The following is a 23,623-nucleotide window of genomic DNA, read 5'->3' on the forward strand; positions in this document are numbered from 1 at the left end:
TGTTTGGATGATCGCTCCCTTCCTGGAGAATTCAGAGGTGAGTGTTCTTTTAAAATCCTCATAACTCGGGGTCCCTTTTAAAACAGGGTGCGAACAAACAAAATTTTTTGCATTCCCTATTAGTGTGCTACGAAGCAATGTTAGGAGTTGGAAGTTGCTCCATCGAGCACCTCTCTTAAGCTCTTCTACGTGTCTAAAGAATGTTCCCACATCATCAAAGTCCTCTCCAGAGAAATGAGGAAAAATCTGTTGGGGATTTATTATTCAGAAAAATTCCGAATCGTCCAATTCAGAACTGGTCGGATGAGACATACCTGCTATCAGCTTACAATTTACTAAATTAAACCTTTTCTCAAATTTTACAATTCCAATAACTGCCTGATGCGAGTTCAAGACCAACTTACAGTGCTTTAGGATCTATTCAATTAAATTTTAGGGGCCCTAAACACATCCTGTCGACCTGCACCATTGTTACATCGTTGTTTTCTCTCTACTTTCTTAACTTATATACTTCTTTAACCTCTATTATCTTTTCTTGTATGTAGCCTAACTAGATTCTACCTAGGGATATTTCCTTTTCAGATACTGGCCAATTTGTATTTATACTGTGCCAGCCAGTATCCTATAACAGGAATTTATTGAAGTTCACGGAAATATTCCTAGATTCATTGGCATACACTCTAACACACACTTAAATAGATATAGGTACTTTGCAGTCATGACCAATGATCTATTCTTAAACATATATATACTAAAATATCTCCCGCTGTGGTTCTAATTTTATAAGTGGTAATTTCATATCTCGAATTCAGGCATATGCAATAAAACATGTTTATTGCAACTAAATGACAATTACAACTAAGTTGAATCAAAATACTAAAACTTCTAAATCTCATCCTAAGATAGTTAAACAGTTCTAAAGTTATCAAATTCACTTGGATAGATCAAAGTATTAATCATACAAAACAATGGAAACCAATGACAATATCACACTAAATTAAGATCCTCTCATGCATGCTATTCATAAAGTACATATTACACAGCTTGTTGCTGTCTCAGTTAAGGTTATCTACTAAACAAAATACACTTATTACTTCAGTCACATAAAATTAGATTCGTTCCTGACAATTCCTTGTCCAACAGAATTTGCTATCTCAAAATACAAAATCTTATCAATTCTCTAAGGATTGTCCACATTACTTAATCAAACACAAATTTTTATCTTCTATCACTTCCGTACCAAATAACAAAGATCTCTACGTTACCCAATTCTTTCTGAAGGTCTATTAACTATCACATGTTGTTCTGGTCATCCTTCAATCGGCTATCTCGGTGCCTGGCTTTTGGCTATGTTGTCCTTTCTACTGTTCCCAGACTCGAACTATTTTCTGCTGCGACTGAGGGCTATCTCCGCTCCTTTCCGATGGGACATCCAGCCACTGGCACGATTCCGCGTACGCTGTAGCCTCTGGCGTTATGACCGATGTATGCGTTTCAGACGCGACCTTGGCACGGTTACTCATTACTGTCTGGTGATTTATGCTATTTTAGATAGCTTATGAGGACACAAATTTAAGCCAATATTTCCTTTACATATAATCACTAATTTGACATAATTCTCTAGTTTAGTTTTCTGTTTTGACTACAAATATTTCTAATACATTACACTTATTAATGCACATTCTCATACAACAAAAAGGTCTTTATTACTTTCTGTTAGTGTGCAGGTATTATCTCAAATTAGTTAAAATTTTCATGTTAGATTCTGAATGAACAACTTTTTATTCAAGATCTAACACTATATTTGAGTTGTATTTTTTTTTTATGTTGAGCCCATACACGAGAGGTTGGTTAATCAACCTATAGTACATTAGTGCCATGTATGGGTTGGGAAAGAAGGTACTTATTCACATTTGATTTAAATGACTCTATATTGTATTCCTTGGGAAACACAACAGGGGAAGACTGTTCCATAGTACAGCAGTTGCAAGGATGAAGGAGGAGGAAAAGAAACTTGTTCTGTGGGTTTCAAGGTGCACTGTGAAGGTATGTTAAGTAGCTGCAAGTGTTCAAACAAGCTTAGTACTAAGTCGGGGAATTATCGATGCTATTTCAGATGAACATTTTTCATGGAAATATTTGTAGAATACACATAGTGCAGAGACCAATCATCTGTGCAAAAGTGGGGAGAGAGAATGAATTGGTAAGAAATGGGTTAATAAGTACAATATCTCTTAATATCAGAGATATTGTTCATTAATTAATGACCAATATCTCCAATATCTTCTTGCTGAAATAGGGGTGCTATGCTATCCTGAATCAGATGTGATCTAACTTCGCATCAGCTACAAGAGCATTGTTCTCATTCTACTATGTGTAGAAGGCTTCATGAGGGTGGGCCGTATGCTAGGCAACCAGTATTCCGTGTACTCCTATGCCACAGGAGAAGTTTTTGAAATGGGCAAGGCTCCAAGTCAACTGCACCAAACCAATGGGGAGGGGAGTATTGTTTATACCCCCCTCCCCATTGGATTTGGATTCCTGATTTGGATTTGCTTTACAAAGCAACATCAGGCATATTCTAATCTGGAGAGAACCAGGAACACATCATCCTTCTGATATCCGTCAAAATCTACTGAATTGTACTTCTATCTTTCCTAAATTCTGCTTGCTCATTTGCAATGTATGCTTCCAATTGTGTTCAAAATCTTTCTGTCAATATCATCATCGCCTTACTTAGGTGACTTGTCAAAGCAGTTGTTCTATAATTTTTACATTCGAGCTTATTTCCTTTTTTGTATAATGTCACGAATATGGATTTCACCCACTCCTCAGGCATTTTCTCTTCCTTCCGTACCATATTACATAGTTGGTGCATTTCTGTAACCATACTTTCACCAACATATGTAATCATTTATCCACATTAATCCACCATATTAATCATTTGATCATTGTGGTGTGCAAGATAGGATGCATGAGGAGTGTTTGCCCGGAGGAACGATAGAAAGTGTGGCTATGGCATTTAAGAGGGGTGAAAGGGTGGACGAGATGATTGTGATGGTAGGAACGAATGACTTGAGAGGTAATGTAAATTGGGCAGCGAGAGATATGAGATTCTTGCTTGAGGTTGTATGAAAGAAGATGCAGAGAGGAAAGATGGTGTGTGTGTTGCCTAGGTATGATAGTGACAAGCTGAGCACAAGAGCAGTAATATTGAATAACATAATAGAATGTGTCAGAAGAGAGGTTTGGAATATGTGGATGCTTGGAGGGCGTTTGAGGACAGAAAGGAACTGTATGCAAAAGACCGCTTGCATTTGTGAGGAAGGATATAGGCATCTGGAGAGATTGCTGTTCTGAATGGGTCAGTGTATCACTGCATAGAAACTAGAATACCCAGGATGGATGGTAGCAGGGGTGGCCTCTTGTGGGAATGGGTACTTCGTAGAAGGGGGACAACATCGGGTAACGCTGAGCCCAGTAGAGTCTAGAAGGGATAATGCTAGGTATAGAAACAGTGGCATTTTTATGCTTTATACTAATGCCAGGAGTATCTGGAATAAAGTAGAGGAATTGGTGGCCCTGATAGCATCAGTCTGGCCAAAGATTATTGGGATCACTGAGACATGGTTGATAGAAGAGGATATAATAACAGGAATAGAAGTAGCAGGGTACAGCATTTTTCAGCAGGATAGGAAGGGAAAGCATGGTGGTGGAGTACTTCTTATGATAAGTGACGACTTATGTCCTCTAAGAGTGGAGGCTTTGGAAGGCAACGACACTAATGATTTTGAAAGCATATAGTGTGATGTAGAGATGGGTAGAACAGTATTTAGTGGGGTGTTGCTACAGACCAAGAAGCACAGAGGGTGGAGACCAGGAGATGTTTAAACAGTTGAGCTTGGTAAGTGCAAGAAGAATGATTGTTATGGGAGATTTTAACTACAGCAGTATAAATTGGGGAGAGGAAGATGCATGTAGAAATAAGGGAATGAAATTTCTAGAAGTCTTGAGTAACAAATGTCTTAGGCAACATGTAATAGAGGGAACAGGAGATCAAGAGTTTTGGATTTGGTGTCATAGCATCAGAAGAGTTGATAATAACTGAGATGACATCCCTCCCATCAGTTGGAGAGAGTGACCATGTGGTTTTGACTTGGAAGATGAATAGACATGCAGGAATTTCAAAGAGATGGGAACATATGTGGAATTATAAGGCAGGTGATTATAATAGTCTTAAATATCAACTTGGGAAAGTTTCAATGGGGGGGGGGGATTGGAGGGACGGGATATCATTAGTGCTTGGGAAATTGTGAAGGAATATTTGTTAGCAGCAATGGTAATCTGCATTCCACAAGTGAAGAAGAGGACACAATTTGGAGTAAAGTGGATGACAAACAATATTAAACAGGACCTGCATTTGTAAAAGAGGCTATGGAAGAGATATAAGGAGACAGGTGAAGAGCAGATGCATGAAGAATATAAGACACATGCCAGGAGAGTGACTAATATGGTAAGGAATGTGAAACTGCAATATGAGAAAAGATCCAAGAAAATCCTAGGGAAATTTTTAGCTATGTGACCAGTAGGAGGAGAAATGATTGTGGAAGAATGACATTGTGGGATAAAAATGGGAATGGAGTGACTGATGCAGAGGACATAGTGGAATTGTTCAATGAACAATTTATTGGAGTATTTCATCCTGGAGGAGTTAATTTTAATATTAGAGGGATAGAGCAGGTTCGAGGTTTAGAGGTATAGGAGGAGAACGTGTTCCAAATACTGAGTACTCTGAATGTCATTAAAGCTGTGGGACTGGATGGTATTTCACCACGAGTTTTGAGAGAATGTGCTAAAGAACTGATGGCTCCTTTGACATGGATTTTCAATGAAAGTCTGGCTACGGGAAGGTGCCCAGTGAATGGAAGGTAAGATGGTGCCATTGCATAAGGGCAGCAGCAGACTCAAAGTGTCTAATTATAGGCCAGTTTGTGTGTCATCAGAAGTTGCTAAGATCTTGGAGAAATTATTGAGGGACCGTATACAGCATTAGACAGATGAGGGTGATGTTATCTGTGAGAGTCAACATGAATTTGTTAAGGGACACTCTTGTTTTAATAATATGCTAGCCATTTATAATAAGGTTACAAGAGCAGTAGATGAGGGAAAGGCATATACTGTCATTTTCTTGGATTTAATGAAGGAATTTGACAAGGTGCAACATGATAAGTTGATATTTAAGTTGCAGCACATGGGTTTGGATGTCAGGTTGGTCAACTGGATTCAGGATTGGCTGTCCGATAGATATCAGAGAGTTGTGTATGTGTATGGTGTGGCAGTTTCAAGGATGCAGAAGGTTACAAGTGGGGTCCCACAGAGCTCAGTACTGGAACCTATATTGTTTAACCTTCATATCAATGACATTGTCAGTGAATTGCAGGGGAATATTCAGTTGTTTGTGGATGATGTGAAGCTGGAAGGGTTATTAGTAATAGTGCAGATGTGGTAGCCCTACAAGAGGATTTGAATTAGCTACACAGATGAGCAAATGATTGGAGATGTCAGTTTAATGCAGCAAAATGTAAGGTCCTGAGGATTGGGACTCTTCATACTCTATTTGAAGAGTTGTACTGGAGATAGTAGGGGAGACAAGAGATCTGGGGTTGATGATTGATAGAAACCTGAAATTCAGGGGACATATTACAAAGGCGGTGAAGGTAACGCAGGAGATTGCTGCAATACTGAGAAGGACGTTGACCTGCAGAGATAAAAGAGTTATCATTCTGTTGTATAAGACCCTGATCAGATCACACTTAGACTACTGTTTTCAGATTTGGTCCCCAGGATTTGAAGGGAATAAATTAACTGTGGAAAGGGTACAGAGGCTGAGGGAATGTGGACTGCAGAGTTTGGTAGATAGAAGGAGGAGAGGTGATATGACCGAGCCTTGTAAACTGTTGAGAGGTGGTTACAGTGTTGACACTGGTGAGTTCTTTCGTTTGGTTGAACAGCAGGAAGGAGCGATGATAAGGGCCATCCCTGGAAGTTACGAAAGAATGCTGTGAGCAAGATGGTAAGGAGTGGTTTCTTTGCATGGAGGGTGGTTGGACCGTGGAATGCATTGCCTGATAGAGTGGTGAGAGCAAGAACAGTCAATGAGTTTAAGGAGTGGTGTGACTGACTTTGTGTTTCCTAGGAGGGACCTCCCGCGATGAGTCTTGATAGATTTTGTGTTTCCTAGGAAGGACCTCCCACGATGAGTCTTTTGACTCCATGGAGGCCTAAATAATAATAATAATAATAATTTCTCCAGTGATGTTGTCATTGTCAGCACTGTTGTTGTGTTTTAGCTGTCTTATTGCCTTTTTTACCCCTCTTTTCTCTCTTTTTCTAAAATGTCCATGTCATACTCATTACCTGGTGGTTATATCTGCTTCAATTCTTCAATCATTTTCCCAACTCCATCTATGAGGATTGTTTGAAAAGTTTGGTAAAAAAAATTAAAACTCATGTTTTTAAAAAGTCACTCAAGTAAATGAAAAAGTCATCTTTCTCAACATAGTCTCCATCGAGGTCTACACATTTGGTCCAGCGAGTTTCCAATTTTTTCATCCCATCTAACAAGTAGGATTTGTCAAATTGTGCAAAATTTCATTGACAGCCTTGATGACATCCTTGTTTGAAGAAATTTTTTTTCAGTGAGCTAAATTTTTAAGTTTGGGAACAAGAAGTTACTTGGGGCCATGTCTGGAGAATATGGTGAATATGGAACCAATTCAAACCTCAATTCATGCAATTTGCCATTTGCAATGTCCAAAGGTGCATTGTCTTGGTGAAAGCGCACTTTTTTGTGCTCCAATCTTTCTTATTTTTTCTTCAGCTCTTCTTTTAAACTGGCCAACAATGACGCATGAAGAAACAAAGAAAATGAATATGACCATAACATATGACAATGATCATATCTAGAAACTAATCAAAACACATAATAAAAATAGAGAACCATCAACTGGAACAAGTTCACTCCTTTGAATACTTGTGATCATATATACAAGAAGATGGTAGACTAGACACAGAAATTAACAACAGGATAACTAGGGAAACAAAGCTATTCTATGCAATGAAAGGCCCACTCCCAGATAAGAAAGAAGTTATCATACAGTTTCGAGTCTTGGTGTTAACAACAGGAAACACAAATAAACTACAAAGAATTGAAATGAAATATCTTGTGAAAGCGGCACATAAAACAAGACTAGACCGAACAAGAAACCAAACTATAAGAGACAGCCTTCAAGTTGTACCTCTGAAACAATTCATAACACAAGGCCAAATGAGGTGGTTTGGACATTTTAATCGAAAAAGGAAAAAAGAAACATAGGCAAGCCCAGGAAAGGTTGGCAAAAGGAAATTAAAGAAAAATTGGAAAAGAAGGGAATTAACTGGGAAGAAGCAGAAGAACAACCCTTGGACAGAACGGCATGGAAATCTCTTTGTTAAAATCTTGATGCTTAAAAGTACAAGAGATCATAGACGAAGAAGAAGAACAACAACAATGACACATAATAGACTCCTGTTATTGTCTTATCCTTTTCCAAGTGGATCCGAGTTTCATCTACAGTCACGAATCGACGCAAAAAATCTCCTGCGAATTGCGATTAAACATCATCAAACACTGTGTTGAAATGTCTTTTCACATGCGTTTTTGATCGACAGTCAACAATCACAGCACCCATCACGCACAGCTTTTTCATGTGTAATTTTTCATGCAAGATATTATAAAATCTCCCACACTTTCACTCGGTGGTCTTCCATAATGATACCATGGATTTTGTCAATCATTTCCTTCGTAGTTACCTCAGTTGGGCGTCTGGAGCGCACTTCATCTTCGATGGACTTACAACCATATTTAAACTCATTTATCCAAAAATAAATAGTCTTTAATGCTGGTGCAGAGTCCCCATGAACTGCATCTAACTGGGCTTTGATCTGCATGGCCATCCACTTCTTTAAATAAAAGTGTTGTATCACTGCACGAAACTTATTTTTCTCCATGTTTATGAAAATGTGAACACTGTCATTTTAAATGTTTGCCAAACGAGAACTACACTTCGTATGCAGCAAAAATTTTGCAAGAGTCATGAAAAAGATGATACATGCCGATACTGGTATGAATGAACGAATTGTGTTCATTCCAATAGAATGAACACAAAATTTCTATTGGAAATTTACCAAACTTTTCAAACAATCCTCATAAATCTAGTTTTTTTTCATATAGCTCAACTACAGCATCTTGTCAACTGTTGTATAATTTTATCTTTATTCATCAATACTTTGCCTTTTTCATCTTTATTTGTTATCTGTTTTGGTTGCCATCCTGTATTAATGGTTCTAATCATTTTGTACACCTCCCTAGTTCTGTGCTCTCCATAATGCTGTTCTATATTATTGCATTGAGCTTCTAACCATTTCATCTTCTGCATTCTGACTGCTTTTTTCACCTCATTTCCCTTTCTTCTATATTGCTTCTCTATTTGTTCTGATGTATCCCTTCTTATCCTCAACATTCTCTTCTCTTGTACTAACTTCAGTGTTTCCTGTCTAATCCACTTCTTGATCTTCTCTTTTGATACTGTTTCTTCAATTGCATCTACTGTTGCCTTCATTACTTCTTTCACTCTTATATTCGAATTTTTTTCTTTCCCACACTTTTTAGTTTCTCCTCTAACACTGTTCCGTACCTGCTTCCTATTTTTGCGCTTCACTTATTCTTGCTGTATCTCTTCGTTTCTGATGATTGGATTTATATTTTATTTTTAATTTCAACTTGATGTTTGCAATCACTAAGTTATGATCCGAATCTATATCCACTCCTTGAAAATTTTGGCACTGGTGTACTGATGTTATCCATCTTCTTTTAATCGTAATATATCGATCATGTTCTTGGGTTTTCCCATCATTTGATCACCACATACATTTTCTACACTCCTTTTGCTGGAATCTTGTGTTACTTATCATCATCTCGTGGTCCACAGCGTATTCTAGCATTTTTACCTCATTCGTTTCTTTCTCCAAAACCATATTTTCCCATGATGCTTTCCCAACCATCGTTTTCTATTCCAACTTTTGCATTCCAGTCTTCTTCAATAATTAGTGTATCTTTTTTTGGTATTTTTTATATTGTCTCTGTCAGATCTTTGTAAAATAATTCAATATCCTCATCAGGGCTGTCAGATGTGGGTGCATATATCTGGACTATTGATATGTTAAATGGTTTTGCTTGAAATCTTGCTACCATTGCAAGCTAAATAAATTACAATCCTTGGGTCTGCCTGCCATCCTCTGTAATTGGGTTGCCAGCTTCCTCTCTAGTCATTCATTATATGTCATGGTAGAAGGCTTCCTCTTGTCAAGTTTCACAACCAGTGCAGGAGTACCTGATGCCTCTGTCTTACCTACTCTCAATCACTACTAATTCTGTTCATAGCTTTGCAGATGATAGTACTCTCCATTCATCCATTCATTCGACAAAACAAGCAGTGCACAGACATCCCAAGTGTCGAGATCATCTACAACCAATGCCTTAAACATTGATCTGTGTGCTGTTGGGATGTTGGGACAAGGAAAAACTCATCATGTTCAGTGCCACCAAAACAGTCTTGCCTCTTCTCTCACAAGAGATATCTGCTCACCTATTCATACTTCTAGTAATACACAAATCACCAGGTATGATCGAATCTCTCTTCGTGGACTTACACTTACCTCCAGTCTCTCCTTGCATAATATATCACATCAGTAGCTTCCTCAGCATGAAAAAAACTAGACATCCTCTTTCATTCAAGGTGCTATTTTACACCCAGCCAGCTTTAATTTTATACAAATCCCAAATTTGTCAATCTTTAGAATACTGCTCATATGTTTGGGATGATGCACCTATAACTTCTCTGAAAATTCTTGATGCTGTCCAGAGGAGAGCAATTTGACTTACAGGTAATCCCTCTGTTGCAAATTCACTTCATCTCTCTCTCTCTCTCTCTCTCTCTCACTCACACACACACACACACACACAATGTTTCAGTACTGTGTCTATTCTACAGGTATACTTCAATGGTCATAGCTCTACTGAACTAGCAACCATCATTCCTTCATTTTCTGTTGTAATTGTCAATACAAAGGAAGCAGCTGCCTAGCACCTCTTTACTGTATAACTGCAAACACCCCCAAGTGTACTTCCTTTCTTATTCTTGTGGAACAGCCTTCCACAAGAATTATTCCCGAACTACAACCTACATCTCTTCAAAAAAGAAAGTGTCAGTAAACTCTGTGTCAGTCCTCACTCTATACATGGCACTGATGTGCTGTACAGGTCCTCCTACCTCTCTTGTATGGATCAGTATAATATATATATATATATATATATATATCTCCATCCATCCATCCATCCATCCATCCTCCTCAGTCAGTCTGTATAATAATCCTCCGTGTGAAATCCTATCAATTACCTTCACAAAATCCAAAAGTATTATTGTATATCCATTCTCCCCTAAACTCTGCACACACTCTATTTTAGAATGTTAAAAGTTTACTAAACTTTTCTCTCTGTTTCAAATTCACTTCATCTTCTCTTTCTCTCTCACACATTAATGCATGACCTACTTTTAACAGGATCAAAGGGTATCTGCTAGCCTCTGTATACTGATTCTGACTAGCCTCTTTAATATCTTAATGACTACTCAAAAGGTGCAGATTGATCTGTAATTTGCTGCATCATTTCTAGTTCCATCCTTTATAATAGAAATTTCTTGTCTTCCTTCCACTCATTAGGGGTATTACTGATTCTCTTGCACATTCCTTAGCACCCACAGTCTTACTGTTGTGTCTGGATAAAGTCCTTACAATATCTTTATATCTTATCCACTTTTACCTTTTTTGTCTAGTTTCATCTCAGCTTTCAGTGAGCTGAAGGGTGTTTGAAGAGTGACAAATACCTTGTCATTCTGCCATTTACTGTACATATGACACTTTCTAGTAGTCACTAAGATTATACTTCCCTGGTCATTCCTCCCTTTTACTTATCCCATAGCAAAATAATTCTTTTGATTTCCTCTGGCATATCCAATTTCTTATCAGAGTCTGATTTTTCCTTCCTCAAATGGTTGTTCACCTCTGTTTTTTTTTCCCCTTTATATACTGCTCATGTGTCAAGTTATTGCATTCTTTACATTTTCATTTTATATTGCTCTTACCTTAAAATATTGTTCATCTATTTAACTTCCCTGCAATTTATTTTCTTGACTTCTAGAGATGTAGCCAATTTTAGCTACTTCCTTGACACCTCCCCTATGCACTGTTAATTCCTTTACCATGCAGTTTCTCTACCAAGGCACAGCTTCTCAGTTTGTTATAATCAATTATATATTCCCTTTAAAAAAAACACCAGTTGGATTTGTCACCACCCAACTCAAATTGCATGATCACATTCTCCAATTAGAGGTAAACCTTAGCTCATTAATTGACAGATTCTGGGCTGTTATTACCTGCATTCTAATATCCTGGGCCTCCGTAGCTCAGTCATTATAGACGAAGCCCTTTGGTCAGAAAGACCTAGGTTTGATTCCCATCAGTGATGTGAGGAACCTTTATCTGGTCTCTTTCGACAAAAGGTTAGTTAGCCGGTCTCATATGGAGGTAGGAGTTTTTTCACCTGGAAACTCGGGTTTTTTATCCCCCAGAACAGGCAAACCGGCCTCGTAAACACACTCATCTACAGACATTGGATACACTGGGAGGCATAGGGCTAACCACCTTATCCTGAAGTTATGGTTGTGGTTGCAAGAATAAATACATCGACACCATAAAAGGTAAAAGTGGAGGATTAAGTAAAGTCTAACATCCTGATGAATGAAGTTCTAATTTTTTTATCCTTGCAGACAATTTCACTGTGTTTACATTACTGAATCAGTCAGTGTCTTCTTTAGATTTTCTCATATAGTCTTCAAAGTTTTATTATTGTTTTCAAACTGCTTCTCTTGCAGTAATATTGTAGAGTCACAGAAACTAGAATATTTATGGGGTCAAGGATGCAGATGAGTGCGAGTCCAGCAGGCAGCTTAAGGATTACTAAGTGGGAAAGTGATCTCATGATGCTGAATGTTGTGAACTAAGCAACACAAGTTATAAGAGAGACTGCTTGATGAAGGGCGTATTGCAGTTTATATATATACTAATGCCAGAAGTATTTAGAATAAGGATGAGGAGTTTTTAACATTATTAGCTGAACTTGGCTAAAAGTTATAGACATTAGTGAGACTTAGTTGACTGACAATTATATAGAAATAGAATGCAAGGGATATAGTATCTTCAGGAAGGACTAGAAGGGAAAAGATAGGGAAGAGGGTTTTGCTAATGATAGCATAAGAATTAAAGCCAAAAAGAGTAGAAGTACATCAGGAGAGTGGAGATGCAGAGAGTAGTTCATTTGAGGCTATTTGGTGTGAGATAGATTCCAACAGGATGAAATATATAATTGGTTGTTGCTATAAGCCAGGGAGCATAAAGGAGAATGTAAATGCATGCATTGGCAAATTAACATGATGAGTGCATGTTGAATAATTATTATAGGGGAGGGTTACAATCATGGGGACATAGATTGGGAGGAGGAGTGGTCGGGAGGGTGGAATTTATACAGCTGCTAAGAGACAGTTACATGGGACAGTGTGTAATGGAGGGGGGGGACAAATGGTTTTGAGAGTCATAGCATCATAAAACTTAACAGTAACCAGTGGTGAGCTATAAGGGGCTCGCCCGAGCCCTTTGTTAAATTTTTCTCAAATTTGCGAGCCACTTGTTTTTGTTTACTTTTTTATATTTTCAAAAAAAAAGAAAAAAAAAATTTTTTTGAAATATATTAAGCGAAAAACTCATATGGTAACCTAACAAAGTGATTTTATTAAATAAAATATTATAGTTACTGTTACTACCATTTTACAAATAAGAATTCACAATTGGTACCATTGATTATCACTTGAAGTATAAAAACAAAAGAGAAATATAACATACACAATATTATTAGAAATATAACGTACACAATAACTAAACACAATATTATTGTGTTTAGATAATATTTATTTATAGATTGTTTGTCATAAAAACTTCTATCGCAAACAAAAGAAATTTATTTTGTTTATAAAAAATGCGGACTATTTCATATGTGCGATTATAAAATATTTTATTCTTATTATATTTTGATAGTTAAAAAATGTTTTTCTTATGTAAGATAAATTAACACAGATGATTGTATGCAAATGTTTCATGTTTAGATCATGAAATATTTGTTTAAAAATGATAGCCTTTACAGGTTGATTGTTCCCTCATAGTTTTTGATTGGCATTTGTACACAAGTTGTATTAATAAACGTTTGTGTGCGAAATACGGCTTTTTTTTGCTCGACGATGCGAGCCCTTTGTTAAAATTTTTATAACTCACCACTGACAGTAACCAATCTAGCTATGCTACCTTTGCTTGGGAAAAGCAGTTCTGTATTCTTGATTTGGGAGATTGCCAAACATGCAGAATTTTCTGTTAAAAAAGGATATATGTGGAATTGCAAATTGGATGATTATGATAAGCTAAGGAGTCAACTGCACCATGGCATAATAATTTGGAGGAGAGAGAGAAATGTTGGTGGTGCATGGAAGTTGATCAAGATGTTTGATAAAAGGAGTATCAGACTGTAAACTGAAAGTCAGGAGGATAAATCAGGTAGAAGTTAGACGGATGAATAGCATTATTAAGCAGGAGTTGCAGAAAAAGAAAACATAGTGCAAGAAGTAGAAGAGTAAAGAAGGCCAAACTAATCATGAGAGAAAGCCAGCTGATGAGGCCAAAAGAAGTTAGAGTTCTTTCGCTGTGTAGCAGTAAAAGAAAGTATGACTATGAAAGGATGACTTTAAATAGTGCTGATGGCAGGAGATAACAGAAACAAACCTAATAGTTGAGTTACTAAGTGATATTTTGCAAGGTTGTGCCATCTAGGTACACCCTTGCAAAATGATATTACAATGTCAGATGTGATATGAACTGATGGGAAAATAGAGGTTGAAGAACTGGAGGTACTTAGGGATATTGCAGTACCTTAATGCAAACATGGTCATGAGATTAGATGAATTATCACTCGTGTATTATGAGAATGTGCAAGGGAAATATCAGCTCATCTGACCAAGCTGTTTAATTTAAGCCACAGTACTAAGAAAGTGCCAGTGGAGTGGACAATATAGCCTTGTTGCATAAAGGAGGCCCCAAGACTGAAGTAGCAAATTATAGGCAAGTCAGTATCTCAGGAGTGACGATTATGGTATTGGAGAAATTAGTGAAAAACAGAATTCAGGACTGGTTAGACAGGAATATGATATTTTGTAATGGGCAACATAGTTTTGTAAAGGGTAGGTCTTACCTTAGTAATTTGGTTACTTTTTATACAGTGAAGTAAAGTGACAATGGAGTAGGATACAAGAAATGGCTACTCTGTGATACTGCTTGACTTTCCAAAGACATTTGACAAGATTCCACACTGTTGTGAAATCCTGTCAAATGTAAATTGGAGCAAATGAGGATGGATATGAAGCTGATGATTTGGATTACAGGGTGACTGATGAACAGATATCAAAGAATGGTTTATGGGGGAGTTGAGTTCAGGAGAAGGCAAGTGATTAGTGGTGTGAGCCTCTGTTTAATTCATACATCAGTGATATATAGGAAATGATTCAATGAGAAATATTCAATTCTGTATTCTTGATTATTTGCTGATAGTGCAAAACCAGAAGGAGTGATACTCATTCAATAAATGAGTATCACTCTTTTCAATAAAGATATTCAATAAAGATTTAGAAATTAAGATGGGATGATTGACAGGGAGTTGAAGTTTAGAGGCATGCTTCAAAAGTAGCCAAACAGCACATCATATTATATGGTTGTTGAAGAATACACTCACAAGCAGAGTATGGAGGTTATTTTTTTCCCTTTAGAAGACTTGGATAAGGTCACATCTGGATTACTGTGTGCATATCTGGTCACCTGAATTCCATGGTGCAGAGGATCCAGAAACTAGTGACAAAGAATGTGGTAGGTCTATGAAATACTCCGCACGAGAACTAATTGAAGTTCCAAGAATGAGTCCAATTTTAATGAATGTCCAAGAATAAGTGGTAGGCAAAAAAAAGAGGAGACATGATAGAAACATTAGTTATTTAAAGGAGTTTCATAGGATTGACATTGAAGGTTTTTTTTTTTTGTGTACATGGTAGGAAGAGAGAAAATGGGAGTCACCCTCAATAGAAATTGTATAAGCGTGTGGTTAGCAAGGGTTCGACTAGATTTTTTGCAATGGTGGTGTTGCGTCCCATTTTATGATTTTTTTTTTTTATTCTAACTAGTAATTTCCTCTCATCTATGTTCTTCTATTATCTATGCTCGAGATATCACCAAAATTTTTACTAATACTTAAGTTATTTCTCCCCTTATTACCCCTAATATTTGTATTTATACTGAGCCTTTCGGGATATTTAGTTTGAGATATTATATACAAAAACAAGGAGAAAGAACTAAAATATGTCTGAAAGTGAAACAATGTTGCAGTCTTGACACTTTATCTCGTTTCTTAACACATTAATTTCCCGCGTGATTAGGTTCGTAATTTTTCAAGTGGTGCATCGGACAGCAATTTCAGACATCTGTTTTATCATTAGACGAAAGGTTTATTAAAAACTTTAACATGGTACAATTCAATTTTTGTTATTACTCAATTCAATGCTAAACTAAATACTTACAAACTAACATTAACTTATTACAAGTAATTAGGCTATGATCCAATAATGGGTATTACGATCATGCCGCCATACACATTCAACACATAAATTCATTTGACACGGACATATAAGATTAATTCACACTATTTAACTATCCAAACTTAAGTAGATTAACTAAACTTTTACTACACTAACACACAACTATGACATTTTAACTTTCCTATACATTACAATAGACATGCAAAATTCTCAGGACACTTAATTATTCATATAACATTAACACTTAGCCAGCTTACTTTTAATATATTCTGTCAGATACTAAAGTCCTAGTATAAATTTTCCTTGGTCACTTCAACAGTTCCGTATTAGAATAATGATACCTATTACAGACAAATTTTGGAACAGAACCAAAATAAAAACCAAAAAGCCTTGTGGGAGAGGGGTTTCCTTGCTATCCTAACGGCACCCTCTTTAACTTCTTTTCTCCGCCCCCTACTTGTTTTTACTTCACCGACCAATTAGGGTGGCGTTTATTTTTTATTTTTTTTATTTTTATTATTTTTTTTATTTATTATTTTTTTTTTTGCATGAAGTTTATGAGAAAAACTGCAAAGTATACCCTATTTGATCACAAAAGAAACGAAGATATTATGAAAGAATTAAACCAAGAACCAGTAATTGAAAAAATCAAAAAATATAAACATAGATGGATGGAACACGTTCAAAGAATGAAAACAGAAAGATTACCAAAACAAGCCTTAAATTACAAGCCATTAGGAAAAAGAAAACCAGGACGTCCTCTTAAACGATTCAACGATGACTTCTAAGGCCGGAACAGGCCATACTAGGCCTAAATCCTTGATACGTATGATGATGATGATGATTTTTTTTTTTGCCAAACGTCCTTTGATCGGCGGGCCCATAACAATGTCTCAATTTGGGAATTGACCCTAAGCGATTTTCTGTTGTTTTTCTTGTGCTAGCCTCTAACTTAATCCGCTTTTAAAATTTCTCTATGAAATTAATCTCTAGCCTCTCACATACCATTTCTTATGACTAATCCTTTTCTGTCTTACTTAGATAAATTTTCTTTTTTATATCATATTACAACATTAATATATTCTTTCTTTCTTTCTATTTGTTATTTAGTTCAACAAACACCTTTATATTTTATATATTTTATTGGATGCAAGAATATTTCCTTTTTCTTTTAAATAATTCATTTAAATTAGCTATTAGCCTTTATGCAGGGTTTTTTTTTTTTATTTGCTCTTCATGTTACACCATGATAACTGAGAATTCTACATTCTTAAGGTATCAGGGTGTAACAGTGGGGAATGGGTTGCTAGGGGGTGATTGTGAGTACTTCATCAGTGCATGAGTTTAAGGAGAGGTGGGATAAGTTTTGTGTGAATAATGGGTCTCCTATAATGAGTCTTCTAACCTATATAATAATAATAATAATAATAATAATATTTGATTTCTGAAATTTTCACTTTAATTATTTTTGAAAATTTTGTATATATATATATATATATATATATATATACATACATACATACATACACACATACAGGTTTTCTTTTTCTGCAAAATCTATTAACCTTGCTCCTCTGTCATCTTTCATGCCATATCCAAAATTTCCCATTGAGCGTTCATCTGAATGTCGAATACCAATTCTAACATTAAAGTCCCGAGTATATATATATATATATATATATATATATACTCGGGGCTTCCACGGGCTACTGAGTGAGTCCCCTAGGTGGCGGATGGGGGGGAAAATGTTGGATATCAGGGCAGCTCTGAATATATTGAATAAAGAGCCATGGACCGGTGGTTTTGGGACTGGTGATCCCACGTGAAAATATTGCCATTCACCAACCTGCAGTTGGCCAGCATGGTGAATTTATGACCTTCCAAGATGAATCCAACAGAAATAAAATGACCCTCATTCCCCGGAGGCCGGATTGTTACTACCTATGGCAGCAGACAGTTAAACATGAAGGCAGAGGGTGCTAAGAATCCCAGGGTAACCAGATCATGCTGCCATTGGAAACTAGACCTTGGAACATTAAACTGTAGGACTCAGAGCAGTGAAGCATGGCTAACTGAACTAACTGAAGAGCTAAAGCGACGAAAATGCGACATTCTTGGACTGTGTGAGGTCTGACGTAAGTGAAGAAATTCCTCGATTAAAAAATGGAGACATATTATATTATAGAGGCCAAGATTAGGAAAGAATCAGTGGAGTTGGATTTTTGATCAACAAAAAACTGAAGAACAACATAATAGAATTTGACAGTGTATCCGATCGAATAGCAAGTATTGTTATTGAGATCTCCAAAAGATACACTCTTAAGATCGTCCAAGTCTATGCACCAACAATAAGTCATACTGATGAAGAAATTGAAGCCTTCTATCATGATGTATCCCAACTCTACAATAAAGGAAAATATCATTTCAGAATTGTAATGGGAGACTTTAATGCTAGAATTGGTATTCAACATTCAGATGAAAGCTCAATGGTAAATTTTGGATATGGCATGAAAGATGACAGAGGAGCAAGGTTAATAGACTTTGCAGAAAAAGAAAACCTGTATGTCATGAATTCCTTTTTCAAGAAAAAACACACATAGAAAATGGACATGGAAAAGTCCAAATGGAAAAACCAGTTTAATTGACTTTATCCTCAGCAATAAGAAAAACATTTGTCAAGACTGCTCTGTTATAAACACCTTCAACGTTGGAAGTGACCATCATATGGTATGCAGTAAAACCAAATAAACTGCCAAAAAGAAAGAAGAAAAATGTTTCGGAGACCAAAGCAAAACATAGATGTACACAAACTCAACATTAAAAAAGATATATTCCAACACGAACTAAACAATAGATTTAAACATCTATTGTTTAGTTCGTAAACATCTTATTATAGATGACAATGCTGATCTATCAGAAAGTAATGACATTATTATCCAAAACCTTTTACAATGCTCACTTGAAATAGCTGGTACCACAGAACAGAAACAAGACAAAATCTCTGAAGAAACAAAAAAATTATGAAGAAACGAAGAAAAATGAAACAATCAGTTAACCTACAGAATAAAATTGAATACACTGAATTGTGCAAAACAATCAGAAAACGTATCACAGAAATAAGAAAATTCAATTGTAAATTCATACAACAAACAATTGAAAACAACTGTAGTCTCAAAAAAGCCAAACAGCAATTGATGAACAACAAGCAGATGGTTGCAGTCAAACTAGGACCATCACCAGAGATATGCTATAGCAAAAAGAATAATTGAAGAATTCTACTCAATATTATATCAGGATGATGAATTAAATGAAGTAGAAGACAACTATGACACAGCTGAAGTACCACAGATTCTACCAGAAGAAGTATTATGCAGAGCATCCAAATCTTTCAAAATGGGAAAGCTGCAGGTGAGGATGGAGTTATAGCTGAACTTCTAAAAACAGGTGGAGAAATAATCTACAAACTCTTAGCAAAACTATTTACTTTATGCCTGAAGAAAAATGATGTACCAGCAACATGGAAGAAGGCTACCCTAATTTTGATACATAAAAAAGGTGAGATAGAAGACTTGACGAACTACTGACCTATCAGTCTACTATCAGTGGTCTACAAAGTGTTTACAAAAGTCTTAGCTCATAGACTTTGTTCGACTCTGGACCTAGCACAACCAAAAGAACAGGCAGGCTTTCGAAGGGCTTTAGTACAATGGACCATATACAAGTTGTACAGCAGATTATTGAACGGTGTAATGAATATCAATTACCACTATGTCTTGTTTTTATTGACTATGAGAAGAAATCAAAGAAGAGCCTTTGATTTCTTTTCATAGTCATTTAAGTGATTCACTTAAAACTTGTGCAATACTTAAAGCATTACGAAACCAACAAGTGGTGGAGCCCTACATCAGAACCATTAAATCAGCATACACCAATGCCACAGCAGCAGTTCATTTCAGTGGAAACATCTCTACTGTGGGAATACAGAGAGGTATAAGACAGGGTGACACAGTATCTCCAAAATTATTCACAGCATGCCTAGAAGAAATATTCAAACTTCTTGATTTTGAAGGGAAAGGTCTGAAGATAAATGGAAGCTATTTAAGCCATTTACGCTTTGCAGATGACATAGTTATCTTTACTTCAACTGCACATGAATTACAGATCCATGAGCTCCAAATTGCTAACAGAACAGCAGACCTAAAGATAAACCTAAAGAAAACCCAAGTTATTTTCAATAACTATGTCCAACCAGAAATAATAAAAATCAATAATGAGGAAATTAAACAAGTAGATCATTATTTATACTTAGGACAACAGATATCAATGGAACAAAATATGGATGAAATTAAAAGGCGCACGATGCTTGGGTGGAAAGCATTTGGAAAATACATTCAAGATTCAAAAGCCAACCACCATTATGCCTGAAGAGAAAAGTTTTTAACCAGTGTATTCTTCTGATACTGACATATGGCTGTGAAACATGGACACTGAATGCAAAGGAAATTCAAAAATTAAGAACAACACAATTTAGTATGGAAAGAAGTATGCTTGGTATCACAGAATTAGATCACAAAAGGAATACATGAATAAGAAATCAAGTCTCTGACATCATAGGAAGAGTGAAACATCTAAAGTGGCAATGGGCTGGGCATATTGCTCGAAGACAAGATCGGCGATGGACAAAAGAAGTACTGGATTGGATTCCACAGGAGGAAAAACGACCATGATGCAGACCTAAATCACGGTGGATTGATGATATCATCAGATTTGCAGGAGTCGCATGGAAAAGGAGAGCCATAGACAGAGCGTTTTGGAGTAATCTTGGAAAGACCTTCACCCAGCAGTAGATCGACAATGACTGATGCTGATGATGATTTTTTTTTTTTTTTTTTATTAAATTGTGATACTAAATTTTTTTATCAAATTCAGACTAGATGGTGACCATTTTCTATTTCAAATCTCTTGTAGTAATCTGAATCACTTTGAAGACAGTCAGTAAGACTTATTCTTTGTATGTTCTCTTCATGTTATTTATATACATCTTTATACTGGAAACTGATGTTAGTAATGGCAGGTCCATGTTCCAAACAGTAATCCAGCTTACCTTACTACTAAATTTGCTCTTTTCTCCAAATTCTTCCCAGGTATTTTTTAATTTTAATTTTTACATGAATCCCATCCACAAAAGGCTGTAAACCTAATAGTTACTATTTTAGTATTAGTACCATGGAAGTTAGGGGTTAGATAATGTGGAAATCCTGTCCTATAAAGAGAACGAGACCAAACATATGACTTTTTCCAACTGTTTCCAGTATACAAGGTACTGAACTTAAAGATATTCACAGACTGCCATGCTTGGGATTTGAACCCACAGTCTGTTGGTTGTAAAGCAAGTATATCATCCACTCAGCTGGGTTGATGATTCATATACTGGGATTCATTGTCTACTCTGCTGTTTAAGTCTCTACCAGTAACTAGCTTTTCCATTATAACTAAGATGAAAAGCCATACGGCTATTTTTTTCTGGCGAGGTTGATATAAGTTAAGGGGATAAAAATCCCTTATTGTTTTTCAGCCAGTAAGCGAAACTAAGATCGAAAACTACGATCTGTAACGTTTCATGCCGACGAACTGTCAGCGTATCCAAGCGTAAGTGACCACTTGGTAGTGCCACACCACGGCAACTCGTTGCAAAGGTGGAGCAAGCTCCCTCACTGTTCTTGATATTTTCTCATAATGTAAAACACGCAGCTCTTAAGAGATGTAGTACTGTTTTACATTATGAGGAAAGGTCACTACCCAGACCGGTTTCAACCTTTTTTGAGGTCTCATCAGTGAGTAGCTAGACCTAGAATATCAGAGTTTAAGTGAAGAAAACTTATATACTTTTGCTATACGATTGCCCGAAAGGTGTGTCACTATATTATATTATAACATAGTATAACTAAGATGAAAAGCCAAGCGGCTATTTTTTTCTGGCGAGGTTGATATAAGTTAAGAGGATAAAAATCCCTTATTGTTTTTCAGCCAGTAAGCGAAACTAAGATCGAAAACTAAGATCTGCTCCACCTTTGCAACGAGTTGCCGTGGTGTGGCACTACCAAGTGATCACTTACGCTTGGATACGCTGACAGTTCGTCGGCATGAAACGTTACAGATCGTAGTTTTCGATCTTAGTTTCGCTTACTGGCTGAAAAACAATAAGGGATTTTTATCCCCTTAACTTATATCAACCTCGCCAGAAAAAAATAGCCGTTTGGCTTTTCATCTTAGTTATACTATGTTATAATATAATATAGTGACACACCTTTCGGGCAATCATATAGCAAAAGTATGTAAGTTTTCTTCACTTAAACTCTGATATTCTAGGTCTAGCTACTCACTGATGAGACCTCAAAAAAGGTTGAAACCGGTCTGGGTAGTGACCTTTCCTCATAATGTAAAAGGTACTACATCTCTTAAGAGCTGCGTGTTTTACATTATGAGAAAATATCAAGAACAGTGAGGGAGCTTGCTCTACCTTTGCAACGAGTTGCCGTGGTGTGGCACTACCAAGTGGTCACTTATGCTTGGATACGCTGACAGTTCGTCGGCATGAAACGTTACAGATCGTAGTTTTCGATCTTAGTTTCACTTACTGGCTGAAAAACAATAAGGGATTTTTATCCCCTTAACTTATAGCTTTTCCATTTTTGTCATTTTCTAATGAACATTTTTTCAAGAAAGTGCTGAACCTTATTACACTCTCCAAATCTTAATCACAATGTTAGAACTTTCTATTTCCACAGTTGGAAAATTGCAATTTCTGATTGCTGATGTTATATATTTTTTTCTTTAGTTTCCTAATATGAAGTGTCATAGTTTAAACTTAGTATGTATGCTGCTGCTTTTAAAATAACTATTTTTACAGTAATCATTTATATGCAGATGCTTTTGAACTTCCCACTGTTCTCACTAGTTTCATTCATTAATGATAGTTTCTGTTTGTTTTTTGTTTTTTTATACTCAGAATAAAATATCTGTTGTAGTTGATTACATATTCTACATTTTCTATGTCACTATAGGTACATGTTTTTTCTTTTCTTTATGTCCCTTCTGGTTTTTCTAAGAACTGAAACTCCTCTTCTTTTTCTCTTCTAGAATCTTCTGTGAAACCATATACATAAGTCTCGTTGTCGAGTTTCCACATTTTGAAAATTTCCAACATTACTAGTAATTGTCCTCCCGTTTAAGAAGTTGAATTTTGTGTATAGCATTGAAAACGGGAACTGCTATTCTTTTTTTTTCTAAGACTGCCATTGCCCAAGTATAACAACCTATACATGGTGTGCCATTAAATAATGAGACAGATTTTTATGGGCATACTGTAAATAGAATTGAACAAAATGGTAGATCATTTTAACAGCTAGAATGTGCTCTTTTCAATGAGTATACAAAACAAACAAAATGCATGTTGTGAGTGAAATGTGAAACACAGTTCTTGCTACCAAATCTGCTAAAAAAAAAAAAAAAAAAAAACACCTGCCATAATATTAGAGCTCTACTCCAATCATCGGGAATTCATCCCTCTGTGCAGGCTTTCTGAACTATGCAGTACATCCACTGTAAGACTTTTATACCATCATACTTCAGCATTTCTGGTCGAATATCATCTACTCCTGCTGCCTTTCCATTTCAAGCCTTTGATGGCTTTTTCTGCTTCAAGTATGGATATGTATTCCTGACTGTATCCTTGTTGAGTGTTTTTTACCACTGCTTGTTTCATTTAGCAATTTTTCGAAGTAATT

General features: G+C 36.3%; 1 protein-coding gene across 4 annotated transcripts in view; it reads left to right on the forward strand.

The window, feature by feature from the left end:
• LOC150104456 (erlin-1-like) overlaps positions 1–23,623 on the forward strand; it is a 354,949-nt gene that overhangs the window by 253,463 nt on the left and 77,863 nt on the right. The gene's annotated exons all lie outside the window — the stretch shown is intronic.

This window comes from Typopeltis vanoorti, chromosome 7, assembly GCF_054136105.1.
Source record: "Typopeltis vanoorti isolate ZY-2024b chromosome 7, IOZ_Tvanoo_1.0, whole genome shotgun sequence".
NCBI lineage: Eukaryota > Metazoa > Arthropoda > Arachnida > Uropygi > Thelyphonidae > Typopeltis > Typopeltis vanoorti.